The sequence below is a fragment of the Rattus norvegicus genome, chromosome 3, assembly GCF_036323735.1.
Source record: "Rattus norvegicus strain BN/NHsdMcwi chromosome 3, GRCr8, whole genome shotgun sequence".
Classification (NCBI taxonomy): domain Eukaryota; kingdom Metazoa; phylum Chordata; class Mammalia; order Rodentia; family Muridae; genus Rattus; species Rattus norvegicus.
This window is the reverse complement of record NC_086021.1, coordinates 102,759,697-102,781,480: the sequence shown is the minus strand read 5'-3', so window position 1 is coordinate 102,781,480 and position 21,784 is coordinate 102,759,697. Positions and strand designations below refer to the sequence as shown.

General features: G+C 37.9%; 1 protein-coding gene across 21 annotated transcripts in view; it reads right to left on the bottom strand.

The window, feature by feature from the left end:
- Lrrc4c (leucine rich repeat containing 4C) overlaps positions 1-21,329 on the bottom strand; it is a 1,379,071-nt gene extending 1,357,742 nt beyond the window's left edge. For 12 of the 21 annotated variants that reach the window (XM_063283697.1, XM_063283695.1, XM_039104917.2 and 9 more), the window contains exon 1: positions 20,314-21,264. The gene's annotated coding sequence lies outside the window, so the exon portion shown is untranslated. Of the gene's footprint in view, positions 1-20,313 lie in introns of all 21 variants that reach the window. The other 9 variants (XM_063283682.1, XM_063283681.1, XM_063283684.1 and 6 more) reach the window with 4 other exon arrangements.
- Between the last annotated feature and the right edge of the window lie 455 nt (positions 21,330-21,784).

Here is a 21,784-nt window from a genome sequence, read left to right as displayed (position 1 = left end):
CACCATTGATGTTCAGTATATCTCTTTTATTAAGCTATGAACATCTTTCATGGGATTGGGATGTCCCGAGGTCCAAGTAGAAGAGGAAAATATATGCAATTGGAAAATTGCATGATCAAGTATGGATCTGGGACAAGGTTTTTGTGAAGCTACCTGGCACTGTTACAGCTTGACGTCAAGCCTTTAAGCCCTGACAAGCCTCTGTTTTATAGAAACAATGAATATATAATTGATGTGTTAGCTTATAGCCCAAGTTTGGGGTGTCACTGCGGTTCTTGAGAAAAGTAACAGGAGTATAGGTACAGTAATGAGTAAGCAGAAAGTTTTAAAAGCCTTTTAATGAGGTATGGAGAGGAAATACATAATATGCACATATCTGATATGCATACATCATATGTACTGTACAATACACACATATATATGTATATTCCGCTATAAAAATAAAATTACATCATGTAAATGAAAAAAGATGCAACTGGAAATTATCTTATTAAATAAATACTTCAGACTTGACCTGAAAAGATGTAACCTACATGTATTTCATTTGTGGAATTTATTTATAAATGTTTTAAAGATTCTTAAATTTTGTTTGTATATATGACGTGAAAGTAGAAATCAGTTTTCTAGGCAATGAATGAAACTAATAGAAGAGGGAATATAAGCACAAGAAGAGGGAAAGGCACAACGAGATCTAAAAATGTGCTTATGAGTTCTTGTACTATGTGTCATGGTTAAACATGAAAAATAAGAAATAAATACTACAACTACAAAGCTCTTCTGATTTACCTAACATTCAGAAGGCAACAGACTTATGAAATCAAATGGCCTCCGAGAGTTTCAATGGGAAGAAAGGGAGCCTAAAGTGGTGGTACTGTTATTCTGGCGAAACTGGCCAATGATGGTGTTTAGGAAATCCACAGTGAAAAAGAATCAATCACACCAATTAAAGCAACCCTAGAACCATTCAAATTTTTCGTAGGAAGCTAATGATCCAGGGAGCACAGAGCTAAACTCTCTGGGTTCAAGTCTGATTTTGCGGATACTAACAAGTTTTTTAACCTTTCTGTGCCTCAGATCTGAGAACAGTTATAAGGTTGGATGTGAAGAGTAAATGATGTATTTATTGCAAAGGTCAAAGAACAGCAGCTGGTATATAAAAGGCACTTAATAAATGCAAGCTATTGTTTTAAAGATACAGTCCCTTATAATTTACAACTCATCGTAAGATCTGTAATTGTTGGTTATTATCAGCCCTTTTTACACCATTCAGAATTGAAATGCCATGCTACCCTGTTTCTTCTTTGATACTCAGAAATAACATGAGCTGGTAAACTTTTGTAGGCATTTTTTGTCACTTTCAAGTGGCTAAAAAGTAAATTCAGACAGCTGTGTGCCAATTCCTTACAGCTATTGTTCTTGCCCTCAGGAAATAACTGCACCTCAGTTGAAGGAGATCAGCATGATCTACTGAACTACTGACCAAATACACTGGGAGTGACTGTTAAAAATCACAACAAACAGACAGTGTTTTATCCTCTTAGCCCTTGGGAGTCTGCAACCACTTGAGATGGATGAGACAGAGTTCAATTGTGTTGTGATATTCTTTGAAGAAAACGAGGCATCCACATATAACTAGAAAGAATATAATGATGACTTAATTTCAAAAAGTTTACAGATGGTTTGAGTACAGCACTATTTTCTAAAAATGATGATTTTCATGTGAGTATAAATCATAAAGAACATTTACTTAGTTTTTCCTCTCAACTTATGTTTACATGGCTACTACCATATTTTTGATGGATATAAGGCAAAGATAGTCAGAAACTGATGGACACTGTCAGAGTGTAAGGATCTATTCTCATGCTTTCCTCATTTGATCTGAACATGTATTGTCAGACATGTAAAGATTGCTTAATAATGATAAAAGCAAACAAAATTATGTCCCAAATTTAAAGATGCTCATTCATAACAATTCTAAATTCTAATATTAATCATATTAATGTAGCTGTGTGTTAATAACAATTTATATTTACCACGTTTTTACATTTCTACTGTGCAAATGGATTGTCCCCATCCAGTAATATGCCAGCAAAAGCATTTACTAAGAAGCTGCAATGGAGGCTACTTTGTAAGCACTAGGTTAAAAACAATTTCTAATACACAATCTTGTTCTTTACTGATGAAAAGTTACTTTTGAAAGAGAGGATATAAAAAGTAAATAAAAGAATGAAAATGAAAGATAGGACTATCAAGGATGAGACTTCCCCAGACCAAAGTATATTGGGACAGCTATGTCCAGATATCTTAGAACAATTCTACCCACACTTAGCATGTTTCATTTTAAATACTGAACATCATCTTTTATTTTTGTGTGTATATTCTGATTGAATATTCTCTCTCTCTCTCTCTCTCTCTCTCTCTCTCTCTCTCTCTCTCTCTCTGTGTGTGTGTGTGTGTGTGTGTGTGTGTGTGTGTGTGTAAGTATATACATATTCACTTGCACATGACCTGTTGAAATGGAACTTTCACACGTACACACATTTATCTCTGGGATGGATGAACCTAACTGCTTAAGTTGCACAGTCATATAGACACAGGCAAACAGTGTGTGTAGAGCCCCGTCCTCAGGTTATTGGAGAGAAGACTTGCTGTAGTGTGAGTCTCTGGAGTTTGGGGATTGCTCTGAGGTTCACCTTCACTTATGTGGTAGACCATGTGTCTCATTTGGTCTAGAATGTGATCACAGAGACATCTAGTGGTCCGCTGCAGCTTTACAGATAGGAAAAACTAATACAGAAGAGGAGTCCTTTCCACAGAGGCACTGGTGCATGAAGTGGTACCCAGTGAGAAAAGATGGGTAGAAATGACCTATTATGCTTAAGTAGTAGGACTATTCTGTTTAGGAAGTTTGCAAACTTTGGGATGGTAAAAAAGGATGCAGTAAATAATAATTTAAAAAAAATGTTAAGAAAGTATTTTAAGTATGTTTTCAATATTTTCGATCTACTGAAAAGAAGGCTATCTGAAGTGCTGACAACTGTCACGAAGACGCCTCACAAAAATTTCTCATTTCATAAACGACAACATTAAGCATAAAATCTTTACTATAAGCTTTTTATTGTATATCACAATAAGAGTTTCTTAAAAGGTGACAGTGTCTTGCTTTATTAGGACTCTTACTTAGGTTTTCTATTGTTGTGATAAAACACTTTGACCAAAGAAACTTGTGGAGATCCTCCCATGCTGCACTTGCATCAGCTAAGGAAGTCAGGGCAGTAACTCAAGGGAGGAACCTGGGGTCAGGAACAGAAGCATAGGCCGTCAAGGAATGCTGCTTGCTAACTTGCTCCTCATAGCTTGCTCGTTTTGTTTTCTTATACAACTCAGGACTACCTGCCCAGGGATGGTGAGGCCCACAGATGTCTAGGCTCTCCCACATCAAATATTAATGGTGAAAATGCCCCACAGACTTGATTACAGGCCAGTCTTGTGGAAGCATTTTCTCAGTTAAGATTCTTCCAGGAAATGCATAGATTTGGGTCCAATTGACAAAAACCAATCAGGACACTCATTTACACTGTGGAATGCACCTGAAGACAGAAGTGAGCTAGAGAAGCACTTGATAGTTTTGCAATGGAATATCTGAAGCAGCATTTTTTAAGCAGGGCATAGTAGACTGTATACCTACAATTTCAGTTACTCTGAAAGGTCAGGTTTAAAGAGGAAAATAGCTGGGTCCCACGAGTTATATGCCACATTGGGCATCCATGTTTTTATAAAACAAGAAAAAGAATGGCAAGATAACAGGAGTGCCACATTCAAAGAGCAGTAGCAAAATCAGAAATGACCTGACTTTTAATTAATAAAATGGGCTGTTACATCAAAGTTCCAAAAAAAATCCACATGGCTTAGGAGCTATTCTATAATTTTAAAAATAGTGTAGGAAACAGAAAGAAATAAAGATAAAAGCAAAGAAGCGTGCGGGAAATACACACTGAAGACACACATGTACTCAACCTATCTCCACTCAAGCACAGAGTAACAGAGAGTCTGTTCGCCCATTGTAAAATGTCCCCATGGTGGCCAATGTTCCACATGAGGTTTAAAATGAAATCATTTTGCTTCATTACAATTTCAATGCAAAATAATGAAAGCAAATCCAGCACTGAGGCCTTTTTAGTCTCTGTGATGGAGGAGGGGTAAATAATAAACCCTACTATCTGCATGATCCTCTTCAAAGCAGCTTAGTATTCAATGTCCTGCTCAACTCCTGACACCTGGATATTTCATAAGAAAGTAGCAGGACCTATCAGGTATTTCTTAGAATATTATGTAAGGGGTGGCCACATTGAAGAAATGGCCACATTGTATCTTCAACTCCCCAATAGATACCCCTGTACCCTAATAATACCAATAATAAATATTCTGGTGTTACCAAATAATGCCACAATATCTCAAATGTAGGAAATAAGGTAAATGTTTGAGGGTAATAAAAAAGTAGAAAGTAAATGTTATGGAAATCAGTGGATTTTGGAAATTATGTCTTGGAATTATTTAATATTCAACTAATAAGATTATTTATGAAACCTCTATCCAGGTACTATTTGATAATCTGAAGTAGAATTTTTAGGGGGAATGCTACCCTTTTTTCTCTTAAAATCCTGCCACTCTGATTTCTCTTCAATTTCCATGATAAGTTAGATTAAAACAACTGATTATGAAAGAAGAAAAATGATATGAATTCTAATTGTTCTTACTAACCTGTAATTCTAGATCCTCAGTTAAGAGCGGATCAGTTTCATGTGTTACCCTTGCAATGTTTTTGTTGTAAATAACTGGCTGGTGGATGGCCTACAGTAAGTTTCTCTGCTTGGGCTATCATAGGTCTACCATGCTGTTCAATAGCAATATTACAACTGTCCTTGGTCTTATGCTAGAGATGTGCACTCACAAGTCCCTCCTCTGATCCAATATTTCTCAGCGAGTACATCAAGATTCACAAAACATCGCTGTTGAATATGTCACCAAACTCCCTTTTTGGAACCCTCGTACCTGAAGAATATAAAATTCCTACTTCTGTTGGAAGTAGAGGAAATACATAAGGCATGGAAATCAGTTTGACAGTCTTCTCTGAGGATTTTACTTTCAAAAAAATCAATAAGACTAAAGATCTTCACTGCCTCCTACATTTATGTAGGACAACGTTTGATTTTAAGTATGATGTATTACATAGAGAAGGACTTCATGATCATGAATTGTACAAATATAGGACTTCATAACTATTCTTATGCGCCTAAAGGCATTCTTACAGTCTGTGTTCTGGTAGTTCCTATTCTATGGAGATTGGAAAGATCATTCAAACTGAGGAAGTTAGACTTCCTGCTTGGGAAGGACACAAGGGAATTTCTGCAGTCAGTATTAAAGGGAGGATGTGGGGCAGCCTGAAGACTGCAGATCTGCTCAGCTGCGGCTCAGTGAGCAGCTGGTAATGCAGCATTCATATCATGCTGGCTCAGCTAAGAATACTCTTTCTATTCTTGCCTGCTCTTTGTTTTGTTTTGTTTTGTTTTGAGGCTGAGGTGTTAGGAAAAGAAGCAGTATCTGAATGCATTTCATGGTTATCCTGCATTTTATAAACCACTGAATCCTCTCAGCCAACCTCATCAATGCAGAGGCTACTTGTTCCTCCAGGAGAGCTGCCGGTGTCTGAAAGACTCTGGAAATTAAAAGTCCACATGGTTTGTGTTCTTGGATGTTCATTTAGACTCAGCTATTGATGCTGCCCCGTAGCACAATGTCAATTACTAAAAGTATTGGAAAAAATATAGAAAGAAAAATGTTTTGATCTTAATATGATATAATTGCACACTGTTTGTTGTACATGCAAGACATCATGTATATCTGAACAATATCAACATGGCCCTATAGCCATATTTTATGAAAATGTTAATACTGTTACAATGGATGTTACATATTCCATTATTAAAGAGAATGACCTCTAACTGCATGGTAAGCAGTTGGTTTCTTAATGTGAATTCATAGTTCAACAGTGATTAACAATAAAGCATCCAGGTGAGTGCCCTACATGCCCCATTTAAGATGAGTAAATACCCCCAAACTTATATTCCTCAGGGATTTACGTCATAAAGCAAGATTTTATGTTTATATACTCACATATGAATCATATGCGTATTGACTAGTAAGCATGTTCCCATTCACAGTACAATTGTTATTTAAGCCCGTTTACACATGACTTTCATAGGGCATCATTAATTTTCTAAATGTGAACTGGGGTTCTATAAAACAGTGTTCCATAGTTGAATAAATTTGGAAAACAATGAATTGGATAAATTAAACAAAATTGTTTAGCACAAGACTTCCAAGTTCTTCAAGTCCCATTCTTTACATACCTTTTAAAAGAAAGAGATTAGTATGAGGCATTTTACACATCTATGAGACCCAACAACAGCTTAGTCCATGGATATATTGCTGCCATTGATTTTGGAAGTGCATTAGATGCTTTTTCAGGGCAGTTGTGTAAGATACACATACATAATTTTAAAGAAGCTAAGACTGGTAAGCCAAATTGTATATTTCTTTTTATTATAGTTGATTTAGCCTGTCTATGCTTCCTATTCTATTGAAATATTAAAAGCATTTAGAAAAACAAACAAGCAAATAAAACCTAGAATTTACTGTTTAACCAAAAAGAACCAGGGATGAATATTATTGTTAAAGAGGTAAGAGGCCCCACAATTTTAATTTTAAACCTTTATTAATCCATGTCAGACCCTGTCTTCAACCCTTGAAAGACAGCTATAAGGCTGAAACTAACCCCAAGTAATCCTCCCTGTTTTTAATCAGCCCCACTCCTGGCGATGAAGTTATTTTTAGTTCTTATGCAACTCATCTCAATTTTAAATTGTCAGAACTTCTTCACAAAGACATACACCCATCCATGGAGAAGCAGCTTAGGTAAAGAAATTCAACTCTGCAAAGTCTCGTAGCTGCAATAACATCTCAGAACTTGGTTTTAAAAAGCAGAAAATCTTTTACAGAAATGAGTCACCAGCTTTCACTGCCTGATGTACAGAAGTCTTATACGTGGCCGTAATCATCATGGAAAGCCTATTTCATAACACTAGCTTCTACTTCAGAAGCTGAGCCCGTGGGACTCAGGCTATAAAATCCCGCTTCTTCAAATCACTTTTCCACGCACATCACAGCCCAGCTCCAAACGATCTTCCAGTGTTTCCCATAAGTGGAGAAAACTCTGCTCATACTTGAACACATCCAAGAATTAGTGTCTTTGAAATGCGCTTTCAATGGGCAGCATTTAAGAGAGGGAAGATCTAATCACAAATACCTTTCCTATAATGTTTTTCTATTTGACAACCCAATGAATCTGATAAATCCCCAAAACCTCATGATATGTGAAGAGATAAAAAGTAACTGTGCATCTGAAAATCTTGCCAGGTAATCTCTTCCTTCTGACTCCAAATAGTCAATCTTTCCCATCTTTGCCCTGGGCTGGGGGAGGAATACTGTTTTTAAATACAGTTCACAGCCAACACAAATTCCATTCCAGATTAGTCTCTGGCAATGGACAATCATTAAAGCTTAGATTAGTACTGGACAAGCTCTCCCCCTCCTTTACCTCTTCCAACATAACGAAAGCATTAAGAGGTCAAACCGTATGGAAGAGATAAGACTCAAATCAATTACTTGTATGGTTTAGGCTCGCTAAAATTGTCACGTATTGTTTGCAATGTTATCTTGTGATTTTTTTTTCTATCTTCTCACAGACATGTAGGTTCACATGCACTCACCCACAGTGCAGTGCTCTCTGTAAGAATTGACCTGGGAGGTAAAGGCCAAATAAAAGTCCTTATTCATAGAGTTACAGTTTGCAAGCTTTTTAATAGTTCTCTCCTCCATGACTCTTTGAAGGCTATACTATCTCTTCATTTCTATGAGGAATGCTTCATCATCAACTGCCTTGCAGTTGAGACTGTCTTCATTCATTCATGACATTTTTGGCGCAGGAGTTCATTCATTTGTATGTGAGTATGATAAAGATCATGCTGCATCTGGGAATGAAAGACCATGGTTCATTGTGATTGTTGCATAATAGTTCACATTCTTGTGAGACATAGAACTGTATGAAGAAAGAAAACCAGACTTCTTACAAATAAAACATGCCTTGTATTTGATATTTACATGATCCCACGAATGCATTTCTTGTTTGATTTTCAGATCAACAAACTTATTGAACAATTGGAAATACATACACAGTCAATCTATTACATAGCAAGGAATGACTAAATACTGAAGGGGGATACACTTTGTTTTTTAGATCTTCCATTATGCAGTTGTAGACAGCACAGTATAAGGCTATTAGCAAATATACAAAAGGATTTGCAAATGGAATCTAACGAAGCTAAAAGATAGCCAAGATATGACATCCTTGCCAAGAAGACAGCAATTCCAGAAGAATCATTTACTTTCAAGTTAACAAAGGGGTTATATAGGTTAAAAATAAAATACAAAGGCATTTTGAAATCATGGAGCAAAGGGGGAAAATGATGTTTTATTGATCATGCAACCAATCTAATAACAACAAAAAATGAAGAAAAGAAATCTGAAAGAGTAAACTATAAATTAATTTTGTAGGAAACCTAGACATAATGTCAGAGACATAATTTTAACTTAAACTATAAAACTAATGTCTTGTCTATGCAGTCTATATTTCAGAGACTACAACCACCTTTGAGATAAGATGGATATCTTCTCAAATCCTGCTCCAAATGGGTATTAACTCAATGTTTGAAAGCAATCCATGCATAATTATCAGAAATGCATTATTGTCCTTTAATTTCCAAAAAAAAAAAAAGAAGAGAGCGAAAGAGAGAGAAAGAAACCTTAGAATCTCAAGGAACTAGGAAAATAACTACTACTCCCCCACCCTCATTCTCTTTCTCACCCTCCATGTGGGTATGTGTATAGGTGTGCTTGCATGCCTCTCTCTCTCTCTCTCTCTCTCTCTGTGTGTGTGTGTGTGTGTGTGTATGTGTGTGTGTGTGTGTGTGTGTGTGTGTGTGTGTGTGTGTGTGTAAACAGAGATTCCAAAGTAAATGTATGAGATAAGAATAGTTCTTCCTGCCTGCTAGTGGATAATCCCAGTACTCTGGGAGATAGAAGTAGAAGGTTCTCTGTGAGTTCAAGGCTACATTGGTCTAGAGAGCAAATTCCAGAACAGTGAAGGCTACACAAAGAAACCCTGTCTCAAAAGCAACCACCACCACCACCAACAACAAAAAGATGAGTGCTTCCTGAGAACAAATATAGAGCAATTGCTGAGAGCACCATAACAGACAGGATCCCTCATGGCAGTACTTTCTGGTGTGCCTGTGATGGTACAACAACCCTAACAGCATAGAGTAACACGTGACACTGCTTCATAGTACATGTGTATATATGTGTGTTCAGGCATGTGTGTCTCTGTGTGTACATGACTCATGTCTCTTAAACTTATTTTTAAGGTTTTTCTTCCCTTTATATTAGTTGGCTTTTTTAATAATCTTTTTTTCTCTATGTCACTCCTCCATTAATTGGGTATATGTGATGATTTGTAATGGGTCGCTTGCTCATTAGTGTAATTTAGCCAGGTTCTACTGTACCTCACCAGACACACAAACAGCGCTGCTGCACACATCTGTTTCTGGAGCTCTATTTCATAATCATACATAATATTTGTGATTTAAAATAGAGGAATGATTGCCCCTTAATCAGCTGTTTGTTTCAGAGGGCTACACAAATATATGAGATATAATTCATAAATAATTTCAGGACAAAGCAAAACAAAGCATTTGCATGAACTTTAAAGTTTATACAGCTTTTCAAGATATAATGAAAGACATACACATACTTCCTTAAAAAGGAAGGTGTTCAATATTTTAAATGACCTAGAAAAGAACATTTTAAATATATTTCCTACCACAGGTATTTAATTTATCCAGACACATGCTCCAAGATTTTTGACACTCATTGACTATATCTTTCAATTTTTAAAAATATCTACTTCATATTTTTTTCTTAAAAAGGATAAATTTGGAAGTGAATATGAACTTGTAGGTAAATGAGAAATACAGAATACAATCCAGTTGTTAGGGTTGTAATTTGACAGATAAAACAATGTCCCTCCTGAAGTATGTTTATATCTACTGACACCACGTTGAGGCAGTTGTCGAATGCTTGACATGGGTCTGCAGACTTTGAAGACTTGACAGTCTTGAAGCAAAATCAGTGTTCGATCCCCACTGAAGAAGCTGAGAGATCAGCTTTGTGGGCTATATCAGGCCAAGTCAATGCTGCCCATGTGATGATCTAGATTGCTTAAAGCCAGGAGTATAGAGATCGAAGACTATAACCTCTGAGACAGATTGGGAAAGTTTTAATGATATCTCCATATGAGAAAGGGAACTTGAGACTGATGTTAGAACGATGAAGCTGAGCAGAAAGCTGAAAATCTAAGAAATCCTGATAGCCAGGAGGAAAGCTGGTCTTCTGAGTAAGTGGGACAGATGGAAGGTGTTCTTGGTAGGAGATATGGGGAAATGGCAGAGTTAGAGAGAGGTTTCTTCTGATTCTGGGTGTACAATTTAATAATTGTTACAGAGGATAATTAGAATGGGGAATGGAAAATCTTCCCAAATCTAGTCCTGGACACAGACACAGGAAGAAATTAACTTTATACTCTTCCTGTTTCTGAAACTCAGAAACAGCATTTCCACTAACACTGAGAGCAATGACCAAAGATTATACCTAAGAATTTATTTGTTAGTAGAAATAAACCACATTCAGTTCTTCAAGTAATGGCATTGTACAACAAGAATTCAAATTTCCCATTTTCAAAGACATTTTCCTCTGTTTGTCCTAGATGTTGACCTTGAATCCAGACCCTAATTCAAAAACCAGGTCACCCTATAAAGAAACTTAGCAAAGCTGCGTGTGGTTCATTGTTCAACTGCCATGCCTCCATCTTAAGTGGAAAAGAAACTTGAAATTTCTTGAAGCAGATAATAAAGCACCCCTTATGGCTTTCAAAACCCCAGCCATAGTGTCATGCCAAAGAGAGAAAGGTCAGGGACTAGCCTTCAATAAGCTTTTCAGGCTTTGGTAAAGGTTATTCCATTCTAAGCTTTGGATGATTAAGTATGCTTTCTTCAAGAACATGCCATCAGATGGTGACAATTACAGACTATCAGTTCAAGGCACTGGAACCCTTTCCAGAAACAATAGGACACGCGCAAATTGTAAACAGGAAGAGAAGATAACAAAACCTGATGGGTGTTTGCGTATATCTTTATCTGTAATTTCTCATTTTACAACATTAAAAGGGAGGAAGTTTTGAAAAATTGTTTTATACAGAAAATAAATTACTTTCAATTGAGGGAAAAAAGTTATCAAAATGGTAATAGTAAATTTAAAAGAGAAATAGCAGGGAAAATAGAGACTAGTGCCAAACTTTGTTCAGGCACAAATTGGAGGAGCTGGACACCTGGACTGTGTGGCCAGATGCAATGACACAGATGTCTGCACAGTTTGTAATGATCCATTTCTTTAGGAAAATCACAAGTTGAATGAATCTTACTTTTTCTCTTAGCATCTCCAGAATAAATATGTCCCTCTTTGTATGATTGTGGAGTTCTTAGTATATCCGCACTATCACAACATTGAGACAATTTCACCGTGCTTATCTTGAGGACTCTGTTTCCTCAAAGAACTCACAGAATCTCAAACATTTCTTCATTTTTTTTTGCTTCACTATTGAACTATTTAGTACCAGTATCAAGCTGTCCTCCTGTGCTTAAATATCACCAATCATGAATGTTTCACTTTTGCTTCTAAGAAATTTGACTTACTTTGGTGTAATATGTTAATTTCTCCTTTATCAATGTAATGACAGCAGTAAGGCAATATATTTTACAGGGAATTAATATTGCCTATATCTGATGTTCTACATGATAATTACAATGTGCATAGAATTAAACCATAGACATGTCTTCAACAAATAGATACAGAGTAGATAGCACTAACAAAATGATCACAAGCATAGACTACTCTCAGTCAAAACACTCAATGAAAGTGTTGATTTAGTTATGTAACATGATCTCAACTAAGATTTCTGAGATAGAATTCAGTTGTGGGATTTAAATGTAGGAACTTGGTTTGTTTATCAATTATTTATTAATAAATCACTACCCATTAAATTAAGGTCAGAGGAAGCAGGATACCCCAGATGTGTGGAACAGCATTACTTTTTGCAGATGCTTGTGGAGTAGAAGAACTGAATGTAGAAAGGCTGATAACAATGATAGAAATAAAAGTCACACTTGGCGTCAGAAAGACACACTAAGAAAGGGAGGCAAGGAGGAACAAGAAGACCAAGAGAAGAAAATGAATGATGGAGAAAGCATCAACCAGAAGAAAATATGAAGAGCTTCTTCTCTGTTCCAGTGCTGGACAGACCCTATTTCAGGAAAGTTCTGGTAGTCAGGTGGACATGCAAACATTTCAAACATTCTCCTATTTTCTTTTTGGCAATGGGATCAAAATAGATTTATGAATAAGATGCCTAATACTTTTTGATAGCCCAAATTCCTTGGTAGATAAAATATCTAAACCAAGCCATGTAAACATGCCTTTCCTTTAAATAAGAAAGCACTGGGCTCTGCCATCCTCTAAATCTTTAATCCAGACTCCTTATGATCAAAATATAGCTTCACCATGCAAAATATTTAGAAAATCCATTTGCTTGCTACTATGGTTACAGAAAAAGATTTTCCTTTATCAGAATAATTATTCAAAATATGTCTTTCACATTTTCCTTTATTTAAATATTGTCTTGGTATTATATTTTTAATTAAGCATTTCTTTTATATTGATTATCTATTGGTTTTTCAATATGGATAGACACTGGCTTTATTTTAAGGAGTTGTTGACAAATATGCCATGAAAATTATTGCTTCTTTGGCCTGACAAATAAAACATAGATAGATAGATAGATAGATAGATAGATAGATAGATAGATAGATAGATAGACAGATTGAAAAATAGAAAGATAGGTGATGGAAAGAGTGATAGATAGATACATAGATGGATAGATAGATAGAGTCTTGTGTAAAAGAGTGAAACTTGTCATCACTGGGTAGTTTGCTACAAAGTGTTAAAAAGCTAAGTTCTGGGGTTGGGGATTTAGCTCAGTGGAAGAGCGCTTGCCTAGCAAGCGAAAGGCCCTGGGTTCAGTCCCCAGCTCCGAAAAAAAAAGAAAAAAAAAAAGCTAAGTTCTCCTGACTGAAAGAAATGCAGGGATGGAAATGGAGAAGAACCTGAGGAAAAGAAGACCCAGTGACAGGCTCAAAGTGGAATCCTGCTCAAGGGGTGGCCCCAAGACCTGACACTATTACCATGGCTATGGGGCATTCACAAAAAGGGACCTATCATGTCTGCCCTCTGTAAGACTCAACAAGCAGCTGAAAGAGTCAGATGCAGATACGTGCCCAACCAATGAACAGAAGCTGCTGACCCTTCTGGTTGAAATAGGGAAAAGCTGGAGGAAGCTGAGAAGGAGGGTGACCCTATAAGAGGACCATCAGTCTCAATTAACCTGGACCCCCTGAGATCTCTCAGACACTGGGTCACTAACCAGGCAGCATACACCAGCTAAGATGAGGCCTCCAACCACATCTGTAAAACTTATCCAAGTGTTAAGAGGCCTGGTGGTACGCACTGTTACCCACTGCCATGAGGGCAAAACGGGTGAATCCTAGGCTCTCTGGCCAGACAGTCTAGTGTAGTTGGTGAGCACCAGGGCAGGGAAAGACTGAGTAAAAAAAGGTGAACTGTCCCTGAGGATTGAGACTCAAGGCTCTTCTAATTTCACCACGTACGCATGGATACAGACTTGTGCATCCATACACACAGGAGTACATGCAGACATATACACACATGCATACGTTTCTAAGATGTGATTTTTTTTCCCACCTTTTTTATACTGTAGCTGGTAATTGCATTCTAGAATCAGAATTTTCTTCCTATCTTTTGTATCAAATCTCTCTCAGACGGACAAAAACATCCAGTATTTTATTCATTTCTATCATTTAACCAGTTTTCTTCAAAGTACAAAAATAGGTGTGTCAACTAAAATTATAAGATAATCATTACTAGTAGCGACGACTGTAAGTAAATAAGGGTCATTAGTATTTTAATGGAATTGCATTTACTGAGCATGAATCCTAACCAATCTCTCTTCTCTGTGCTTCCTAAGTATTGTTTTTCTTAGCCATTTTCCAACAGTTTTACAAATCAAGGTGCTGAAGTACGGCTGTAAAATTTACCTTCCAAAAGTTACATCATTATAAAGTTGGTAGGCATAGTGATACTGCCTGTAATATCCATTTCACCAGTGCTCCCAAACTTTCAACTGAAGTATAATGTACCATGTAAGGCCAACCATTCCAATAAGACTTGGGCAATAATAAAAGAATCACACACCTGTGTCAAGCTCTACACTCTTCTAAGTACTATGAAAATATATATTAGGAATTAACTGGTCCAAAGGGAAAAAATTCTCAGATCTCTTAAAAACAAAAATTACATTGTGTGTGTGTGTGTGTGTATCTATATCTATATCTATATCTATATCTATATCTATATCTATATCTATATCTATATCTATATCTATATCTATATCTATATCTATATCTATATCTATATCTATATCTATATCTATATCTATATCTATATCTATATCTATATAGAGAGAGAGTGAGTTAATATTTGGAGCAAAATTTAATCTCTTTGTTTCATTTAGGAGAAAAAAGAGATATCTCACTAATTTTTTCAAAATGCATTTATCTTTATGTGTATAAATGTTTTGCTTATATCCATGCCTGTGTACCACATGCATGCTTACTGCCAGAGGAGGTCAGAAGAGGGCATTATATCCTTTGGAACTGGGGTTACTAAAGACAATGAGCCACCATCATGTAAGTGATAGAAATCAAACACTGGTCCTATGGAAAAGCAGCAAATACTATGATCTGAGGAACTGTTGACCCAAATTCATTAATATTTTAAGAGGGCACACGTGATAGTCCTCCCTAGCACACAGAATAAGACCATTGATTATTTGTGATGGTTGTAACTTACTGCACCAGCTTCATATGCTCTCTCTACCTGAATTGCTGTGTATTATTGGAAGAATTTCCCTAATTCAGTGGAGAGACCTGTTCCCAGAATGTGGCACTTAAGGCTGCAGTATGAGTGTTACTATGACTCACTTTCTCCCTCTTTTGGTACCCTAGACCTGGATTTTATAAAATGAATTTAAAATGCCCTGAGTTTGGATTTGGTATTTCTTTCATGCAAATCATAAAGCACAGCCCATCCATTCATTATCAGACAGTAAGAGCCCACACACTGAAGGGCAAAGCCCAGCTCTCTTCATGTTCAGGGAAAGGCTGACTAGGCAGAACAGAAATACCTGGGTCAAGTGGTACCAGCCGTGCAGAGTTAGCAAAGCAGAATTGGCCTCATCGCTGACAGCTCAGCTAGCTACGTTAATAGGAACAAGGCTTTTTACATCTTTAGCAATATGTTCTTGAACTAAATAAAGGTCGTACACAATGACATAGCTCCATGTGGGTCAGGTGCTGGAAGAGGATGCCTTAAGTCTGTTTAACTATCAAGTCAAAATTCTAAAGAGTGGTCCAGCAGACTGCAGCATGCCATGTCCAAATGCTGGAATTGCAGCAAGGAGAAATGACCAATCTTCAGATGTACTCCTCACAGCAGTGACCACACTACCTGTACCTGCCAGACAGCTAACTAAGAAATAGATATCCTTTCATTGTGAACAAAAGAGACAGTAGATAAAAAGCAATGTTAACAGCACTTGCTGACATTTGAATTGTTTCAGCAACCACATATGGATGGATGCACATGATTCGACTTACAGTCAGTATCATTTTGAAATTGTGAACATGAGTAAAGGTGCATCTGGAAGGTACTTAGACTGCTCTGAGAGGATCTGAACAAACCCTAAAGCTAACCGGTAGAAACATAGCTTCATTTCTTCAGTTTTACCTAACTCTCTAGTTATATTTTCCACTTTAGCTCTCTGTCTAAGGATGAATATATCCTGAATTAGTTTGGGTTTTCTCTTCGTTATGCTAGATTAAGATGGATGAAAAACTCGTTGTGAGGTATCAACATTGATGTAATTTCATTTGAAAGGTCTTATCAACTGTATTTATACGTCTTTTATTTACTCATACTGTTAGCGTGTCTTCTTCTTGGACTTTTAATCCTAGTCTGTCTCATAAATGCATTTCAGTGTAGTAATGCTTGTCCTCATTATGTCCTGCCTGTTATAGATAAATATGATATTTATACAGTTTCCAAATGTCATTAAAATTGGAGTTTCATTATGGACGAGAGGTTTTGGAGCTTACAAACTCAGTAATGGCTTATGCATTCTTGCAAAGAAAGTGTGAATGTCCAAGTGTCTTTCTTTGTCTGTTTTCTTCTTTCCTAAAATATTTCCATCTTCTTTCCTTTATTGCTTCCTTCCTTCCCTCCTTCCCTCCTTCCTTCCTTCCTTCCTTCCTTGATTTTTCAATTGTTTCTGAAATCCAAGAGCAATGATCATCACACCGTTTTCTGTTTTTCATGAATCTAGTGTTATGGCCTCCATAGCCTGACCAATCACTTTAAATCTATTCATGCATAAATTTGCATGTACATATAAGCACATACATATACACACACATGCATCAGTCTCAATTGCAATACAGATGGCTGGATAGGTTTATTCAGTCTAGTGCATACATCAAACTTCCTATCCAACTAACATAGCAGTTAATCATCATTCTTTTGTAATCATGGAGGTCACAAAGAAACTGTTTGTAAGTGTAAGGAACAACATGAAGGGCATATAAAGCGTGTATTGTTCTATAATATTTACTTCCTGCCAAGATCCAAGACTTTGCTTTTCAGTCTGTAGATTGATGTTCTCACCCTGTTCTCAACTCTGTTGTTAGGACCAGAGTAGGATATTAAGTGATTCTAAGTTGTAGTAATAACGCAGGAGTCAAAATCTCAAGTGCAGTATGCTTGGTTTCTCTTCACTGCCAGGGATAGAGAACCAAAAGCCCAAAGAACACAAAGCCAAGCAAACCTAAAAAATCAAAAGAAAGTTCTTCTTGAACTTACTGGATAATCTTCCTGGCTTCCTTTAAAGAATCTCAGTAGCTAACTTTCCAGCTGTCAGGTCTGTCTATTGGAAAAGGAAGGAACTATTCATGTGTTAAGTGTCTTGGGTCTTAAAAGCATAGAAACACACTGGAGAGTGTTGGGTCTGGTTGGCTGAGTTGAGCAAAGAGTCAGAGAAAAGCCTGCCCACTGACTGGAACTAAACTGAGGAGGAGATGGAGGTTCCCTTATTCTCCCCTAAGAAATGCAAAGCAGCCCTGTATGAATCCATTCTTTAAAAGTAATTTTGTGTCTATTTCTTTGAAGGAAATATCAGTGTCTTCATTGGTTACTCTGACATACTATTTCCCTATGGAAATGAAAGTTCCTACTCTTCCTTTCCCTCTTTCTTTTGTTGTTGAATTCACTAAGCAAGAAAACTAAGATACTCTCTAACAAGAAACAAGGTTCAGGAAAGTCCACCATGGGTCCTAGAGTGAAATGTGAGCAAAAGCTGTTTACATTGCTACACTTCAACTAAACACAGAGAGGCCAAGTTGCAGTTGTACAAACAGTATCTGGAGCCCTGGAGATGCAAAGGGTTTGCTGTCCACTTTGTATGAGCTGGCATCAGAACATTCTAGGTTGGCTGGTGCTCCACTGCAATTACTAACCTAAGATAACGGATAAGGAAACATTGCTGCTGCTATTTACTCATTACAGTGATTAAATCTCAAATTCAAAAAAGACAAAATAATATCCTTCTCTTTTCAGACAGGCTTGACGACCTATGCAATTAACGTCCCAATACCACCAGTCTAAATACATATTCATAGTGCTTGAAAATGTGAATGTGTAGGGGGAAGTTAAAGTTAAGCAATCTCAAAGAAACGAGGCATGAGTTTGCCAGTTCAGAGAATGAAATTTATGAAGGACCACTCTTTATTCTAAGTGGTTCTAGTATCAAGTAGATGACCTCAATCACTCCTTCTCTCCTAAGGACAAGTTATCAGAATCTCCAGGTGAGTGGGACATTGAAAACAAAAGGAAGAACCGCTATCCTCACAACCTCTAAGAGACCTCAGATGGCCTGCTGTGACTGGCTGGCGTCTGGAGCTCCCTTGTCTCTCTCTCCTTAAAGTTTATATTTCTTGTTTTTGTATCCATCCCCTGACTGTGTTTTGTGATTCTTAGCTCATTCTTGTCTCAAGAAAAAGAAACAATGAAAAGAAAAAAATGAAATTATATTTACGTCTCCTACTATGTTCCAGCCACTTATAGAAAAATAAAAATAAAAAAAAGCAAAGGAAATCTTCCTTTGTTGATCATAAAAGAGTAGCTGAAATCTAGAGGGAAAACACAGAAGTTAAAAATAGCCTGCAGGAAGAGCATAAAATGACTTATGTCTCAGAGTTTTCCCACAATGTGTCTGTCCATCAGGTTACTCTGTGGGGTGCCAGTCACAGAGCCAGCTGAGGACAGGGAACTTCTCTTAACAGCTGCAGTTCAGCTCCTCCAACAATCCTGTTCAAGGATCATTAGATCACCTCATGCCTACATTTGGTTTGTTTGCTCTTTTAGTAATTCCCCCTTTAGGGAGGACAAAACATCAGTGTTTCGAGTATGTGGTCTGACATCTCCAAACTTGAATGCACTTATAAATCTCTGAGTAGATCAGTCATGTCTGAATAGATTTTCTAAGCTGCAATTAGCATCTTGTAGTTAAATATAGTCCTTAGGAGTCGGAAAGAATTACCTAGGTGTGCCCTCCTCTGCCTAGTTACCATACCTGTCATCTCTACATTGAACATGATCACAACAGCTCTTAGAGTTGGCTAACAGCCCAGGCAACGTCACCATTCCACTTCAGAAACACCACGTTAGATGTTCACCGAGAAGAGTAACCTTCTACCACTTTCATTTAGGGATTTCAGCATTTTGGAAAAACACATTATTTTCCCTGCTAGGTAGAAGCTAGGTGCTAATTCAGAGATAAATACATTCACGAATACAGAGAAGCAGATGCAGTCACAGTGAAATAGTATTTTTGTTTCTTAAGATCAAAAAAAAAAGTAAAATGGTATCTGCATTTATTTCAGTTCGAAGGAAATGAGGGGTAAAGATTTAAAGCACAGGTAGCCACCAGAAAACACTGAGGAGACTGATTTCGGCAAGATGTTTGACTGAAGTCACATGAATTCTGACGCTGCTTGCTTTTATAGCCAAGAATGCACAGTTATGAGCAATTTGCAGCCGCACTCCCTTCTCTAGGGACTGCATGAGGTGAGAAGATGTTCCAAAATGACAGACACTGCTAGTTATAATAAGGGGACACCGAGTTCAAAAGGGGTTAATGAGATGCAATAGGAAAAAAAGTCAATCGAAAAGTGAGGCAGAAAACACAAAACAATTCCCACTCTGTTCTCATTTGCTCCTATTAAAAGCTGTGGAAGCACAGCCACTGCTCTCCAGAACAGATATAACTGTCCTTTAAAAAAAAAAGAATGGGAGAAAGAAAGAAAGAAAGGAAGAAAGAAAGAAAGAAAGAAAGAAAGAAAGAAAGAAAGAAAGAAGGAAAGAAAGAAAAGTAAATCTGCAGGGGGTCTACTTTTAAGTTACCATCAAAGTCTGAATTACACCCCCCACTGACATCCCATGGCAGTCTCTGAGTAGGGTCAGGCTTGCTTCTGTCTCAGAGCTTCCGATAAGCTGCTAACCTGCAGGATTCCCCCCACAGCACCCCCCAGTTTGGGAGATTTATTCCGAAATAGGTTGGGGTTTTAATTTTTATCACAAATTTGCAGATTTCACGTCTTCAGAATCCACCACGAAAAACACCGAGAAGAGAGGTATAAAATAGTAAGGGGGCCCATACATATGGAAATAACCTTCTTGGCATGAGAATAACCCCAAATGCCACACACTGGTTCCTCTCTGCATTACAATCTGGAAGTGCGCGCTTATGAACTGCATATGGATTTCTGAAAACAACCCAGAAAAAACAAACAAACGTTGTAAGAAAACAAGGTACCAGAGCTAAGGAATCTGGTGACTTACCTTCTCAGTGGCTCCTCAAAGTTCACCAAGGAAAATTTTAAATCCTCTAGCTGGTCATACACCACTCTAATTTCCTTTCCTCTTCGCGCTCTCTCTGTGTGTATGTTTGTCACATAAGAGAAAAATAATCAACTTTCAAAGGTTCCATTTATTTGATCCTCCAGCAACAGCAGAACATGTCCAAGAGACTCCGCCAAAAAGTGAGCCAAAAACTCATCAAAGACGAAAGGAGCCGGGGGAGTAGGGCAGAGAAGGGGCGGTGAGAGGAGGGGGACTACAGCTTGTGAGCCCCAGTGCCTGGAGATTTTTATCACGCTGTTGAGCTCTCCTCTTGTACGGTATACCTATCCTTTGGTTGTCTCACAAGCCCACACACACAGTACGGACACTCACACAATCTCTTTTACAAGGAGCAGGCACCCACACGCAGGAACACACACAAACACATAAGCACTCACAGAAGCCTGTGTAAGGAAAACTGTCAGTAGTAACCTCCAAGAGGTGCTGTGAGCTGCAGATGGTATGGCTTGCGGTTACCTTCCCAGGTCTGTGGAGAATCAAAAGAACATCCAAAATCAGGGGGCTGGGGGTTGGAAACTAGATTCCGGATTCCTCTCCCCCAAGGCAGATGTATCAAGCCAGGAGCGAGTCAATCAGCAGAGGTGTCTGCTTGCACGGTGCCCCGGATTATGGCAAGGTTATTAATCTTGATGCGCTGCATGCCCCCACCCCCAACACTCAGCAGCCTGCATTGAGATGATTGCCAGAGCCGTGTCTGTCCCTGCTCTACTGCATTTTGCTCAGCGCCCTGATGCTGCAAGTGAGACACAGTGGAGGCAAGAATACTAATAAGGTGGTTAGCTACAGTTTCTTCAAGGCAGTCAGCACGCAGTACAGTAAATGTGGACTTCCCAGCGCTCCGTGTGTGTGTGTGTGTGTGTGTGTGTGTGTGTGTGTGTGTGTGTGTGTGTGTGTGCCTGTGTGTCTGCAGGGAGGGCAGCGAATCCATCTCCCGCCAGCAGGAGATATGGCTTGCATTCTGCTGGAGAGGACTATATCACCAGAATCGTCACTGTCCTGCATCCATTGTCTCTGACAGTATTTTGCTTGGGATGAAGAAGGGGGGTTAATGGTTTAGAAGCCTGGAGCTGGTATTTGAAAAGGGTGGAGAAGAAAAAAAATGTTCAGGGAGACAAATTAGCTTTATAAATAGGCTCCAAGGAGACCAAGGAAGATTTTTAACATGCTGCTGCCCTAGCTGTTAAATGAAAATACAAAGCAATTTCAAAAACCAGCTTTAGCCTATAAATCTTAGAGCTGGCAGCATGTATCTGAATTTGACTGATGGGACAGTGGATAGATACATGGATTTCTGGGAATATAAAAAGTTTCCTCATGCCTTCTTCTTCCTAGACTGGATCCAGTATGTGCTGAAATCCGACGTTCATTCACTTAAAATGTGAATTTAAAA